This window comes from Coturnix japonica, chromosome 11 (genome assembly GCF_054131305.1).
Source record: "Coturnix japonica strain WE chromosome 11, WE-NBRP24, whole genome shotgun sequence".
NCBI lineage: Eukaryota > Metazoa > Chordata > Aves > Galliformes > Phasianidae > Coturnix > Coturnix japonica.
Window position 1 is genome coordinate 9,275,248 of NC_140673.1, and position 4,125 is coordinate 9,279,372.

A 4,125-nucleotide genomic window follows, 5' to 3' on the forward strand; every position below is an offset into this window, starting at 1 on the left:
AAAATGCCTTCAACTCTAATGTGTTGTCGTTGTTTTAAATGACTTATTAATGGGATGGAATTCAAGACATTTAATTATCACATTAGTTAGCCAGATGGTTATTTGAAATCTCAGCAGACAAGAGTATCAGATTTTTTCTTTAAGTTGGGATCAACAAGACAGCAAAGGCAAAAGACAGTAACAGTCCGTAACTCTTGCTTGCTTTAACAGGTACTTTTTTTTTGCACGTCACCCTTGAGCAGTGTTTCAAAAAGCTTATAAAAACAATGGTAGCTAAAGGAATACAAATGTTCCACAAGCCCTCAGATGTCTTTGGTCACTTAAGTGTCTTGTTACCTTTCTGACAAAAACTTTCCATGATCCTTTTCAAAGAAAGGAATTTAGAAGCAAACTTCCATAAAAGCATGGACTTTTTCTAAACCTTTCTCTTCCCAAAATGTTTTGGCAAATAAGATTTCTTTTTGTGATTCTTTTACACATCACACCCGTGGGGGTGATAGGTAGGAAAGAAGACATGCATCAATAATCACAAAATAAGAACTGGTGGCATGATTTGGCTTAACTATGCTGTTTCAGCACTTAGCTCTCCAGTGGCTTGTTCAATCAGTCTCAGCACATTCAGAAGAGTTTCCATTAGCGTCTGCTCCAGAGCTGAGAAGAATTCATCAATTTGTTTCAAAATGTTACAGCATGTAATAGCTGCCTCTGCTCAAACAGCTTCTCTTAACTGAGAATGTTGAATTCTGTCTGGTAACTGCATCCTGAATAAGTTTTTCTTGGTGAACAAGTCATTATTCTTGGAAAAGTTTCAGAAGTTTTTTGGCTTTCACAGGCTGCCTGAACTATGGACAGATACCGTCTGTGCTTATGAGAATATACATTCCTAGTCTATCATTGTAGTCATGTATGAGGTACACAGACACAGAAGGGTAACATCGCTAGCCCTATCCCCACTGTGAAAGTAAGCGGGGAAAATCTTGATCCGTGTTTTCTTTTAGTGGTTGAATTACAGGAGTTGACACACTAAGATCACAGCAGTTCATTGCCACCAAAGCATTGCCCAAAAGGCACTTTTGGATCAGAAGTAGCACTTGACGCACCCCCTTGACAAGACTCTCTTCTCCAAAGTTATAATACTGGTACAATCAGGGAAGAGAGGGTGTCTGACAAACAAGGCAACCTCAATAAGGTGTTAATTTCACAAGGGAAATTCTACAGTTTTTCTTTCAATAGTGGAGAAGTAAGGAACAGAAGTATTACACAGTTTGCTCAAGATGACACAGGTTTTATGGCACAGAAGAAAGTTATGTCTTGCTTCCCATGTTTCAGATCATATACCTTCTAGACTTCTACCTGAAGTGTAAGTTATTTTGACTTCTATTTTTTAAAAGCATTGTTCTGATGCAGTATTAGCAGAACTTAATAATAATAATTAAAACCTGCAAAATTCTAATTCTTATGATTTTCAACGAGGGTACAAATTGAAATACCCAAGAGGAACAGAACAATGGAAATCCAGTCCTTAGTATCAAATAGCAACATCTGTACTATGATAGGTTTATACTACCCATCACTTTTTAAAAAACAAATAAATAAACAAACTTCAAAAAGGGCAGACTGTCAACATGGAAGAAAGAATATCTGGTGCTGGAGAATTAAGTTAAGTTAATGCATAGTGAATGCATCATTCATGCATTTTTAGAAATTCTGGAGTTGACAGCACAGTAAAAAAAAATTCTTTTCCTAACATTAACCTTACAGAGGCTAGATATCACAGGGTAAAATGGCAGACTGTGTTTTCTCCTTTCTCTTAAGCTGGAGTCATTCTCTACAGCTGACATATGAGAGTTTGGTTTTGTCTAGTAACAACAGTTTTTTCAATCACTATCAGCCTACAGTTTTGTTTTGTTTTGTTTCTGAATCACTGCATCATTTTTCCTTTCTCCAAGAATAATATTGCTGGAACAGCACCACTGTCTACAAACTGCATGTGCAGCCCAAGCCATAGTTTGGGAACAAGCAAAGTAATCAATAGATAAATTATAGATTACTTGCAAAGCAGATTTCACTTAAGACTCCTGTTGATAATTGTCTTTAATAATTGTCCTGAATATACCTAGTACCATAGATGATCAAAATTATTATGTCTGGCATACTTCGGATTTCCATTTCTCAGTTAGGCTCCATATCTGACTGTAGCTCAGACTGTGACTTGGCACCTTTCTATATGCATGCACTATCAGGTCTCTCTCTTTACCTTGTCATTGTTTAGCTTTACAAATTATGCAGGTTACACCTAGTATGCAGAAATTGTGTACATTACTCCTAGGTAATTCTATACCTAGGAATTTAGAAACTTGCATCAGTACAGCATGCTGCAATAATTTCAAAACCAAATATCATAAACCAGTGAGTAAAAGTTTTAAGTTATGGAAATACACAATGCATAGAGAAATTTGAAGTTTGTCAGTAGAACAATAATGAAAAAATATATTAAAGAAGTAATTGAGTCTGCTATCAATCTTAAAGGATAGTTAGCCAGCTTCTGAGGGGTGGGATTGCACAGTATGGTTGCTTCAGAATGTCTCTACAAACATGTCATGTCAAGAGCAGCAGTGTTCTGGTGCCACCACAGAGGAGGTGGTCTTGCCATGCCTGAGAGACATCATCATCTGAGTTCCCCCATAGAGTATGGACAAGGCTTACAAGTGGGGTAGAGGGTCAATCAGCCTGATCTTTGTAGAATCATTCTAAGCAGTCAATGGGAAAAAAATCCAATCTTTTAAATACAGAAAAAGGACAGGCCTGCTAGGCTGCACCATCATAAGTACAAAAAAAAAAAAAAAATGTTCACTGTGTAACACACGGTTTACTAAATGATGCTTCAAAATCTACAGAGAAAAAACAAAAACAAAACAAAAAAATAAAAGACCACTCATCTCAGAAAGCACACAAGCAGAGATGAAAGATCTTGCCCCTGATGATGTAACAGGTCAAGAACAGAAATAGGACTATAAAATGGAGCATCTTTTAAGTGAGCCGTGTACTACTCTCATAAACTATCATATTGCTCCCCTTAAATCTTATTTGAAAGGAAAATACTGGAAAATACTAGTCTGTTCTGTCTCCAAATACATACTTCAAAGAAAAGTTGCAAATATTTACTCTAAGGGTGCTAGTGGGCAATCTTTAGTAGCGGAATATCTATCAACAATATGTCATGTAAAATAACTGTTAAAGTTAACTTAATGCCAGAATACTGGACAGTTTTATGGGAAAAGTGCTCCTAGTTTTTGAGATAGACTTGGGGAAGCAGAGGAAGGAAAGAGGAACTTGGAGCTGTCAGCTCACAGCCTTTGCAGATAACTGAATGATTCTGATAAGTCAGAGGGAAATTTTGCCCAGTCTTTAAGTCAAAATGCAATAGCTGCAAGAGTAAAGAAATCATATGACTGGGTGAAGGGGAGTTACTTACAGTCATAAATAACTTCACATGTCATTTTTGTAGAAGTTTTGCAGGCTGTTACTCCTTGGCAAATAGGTTGATAATAAATTATGAAGCTGTATTTGGTTTCAAAAATCCACTGTTTAAATTTCTTTCACATTTTGTGATTTTCATTGCAAAGTCTAAAAACCATACTGTATAAATTTGATTGCACATTCACAATTTATAGTTTCTCCACACATAAACTCATCCCTTCTGTGAAAACTCAGGGCCTTTTTGAAAGCTGTTAAATGAGTGCAGTTAATCAGTCCTTTTTCTGGAAGGACTCTCTCAGCTAGAAATGAGGTAGAAGATATGCAGCTTTCAAGTTCTACAGTGCAAATTGTTCTTCCGCAACAGCTGGAGAAAATGCTTTCAAGAGTTTTATGCTTCTTCCTGTGTGGTGATGCAGCTTTCCTCTAACGACAATTTCTCATCAATACCCACAGACACCTACCTTCTTAACCACTGGTTTAACGGTTTCTCACCACTTCCACCTTTCCGAAAGAAAAAAAAAAAGATTCGTTTGGGAGAAGGTTTACAAATATCTACACACCAGGCTGTTAAATGAGATAATATCTCAAAGAACTTAAAATTAGGCGCATAATTCTTATCTTCAGAAAGGAGGCCAAAATACTCCT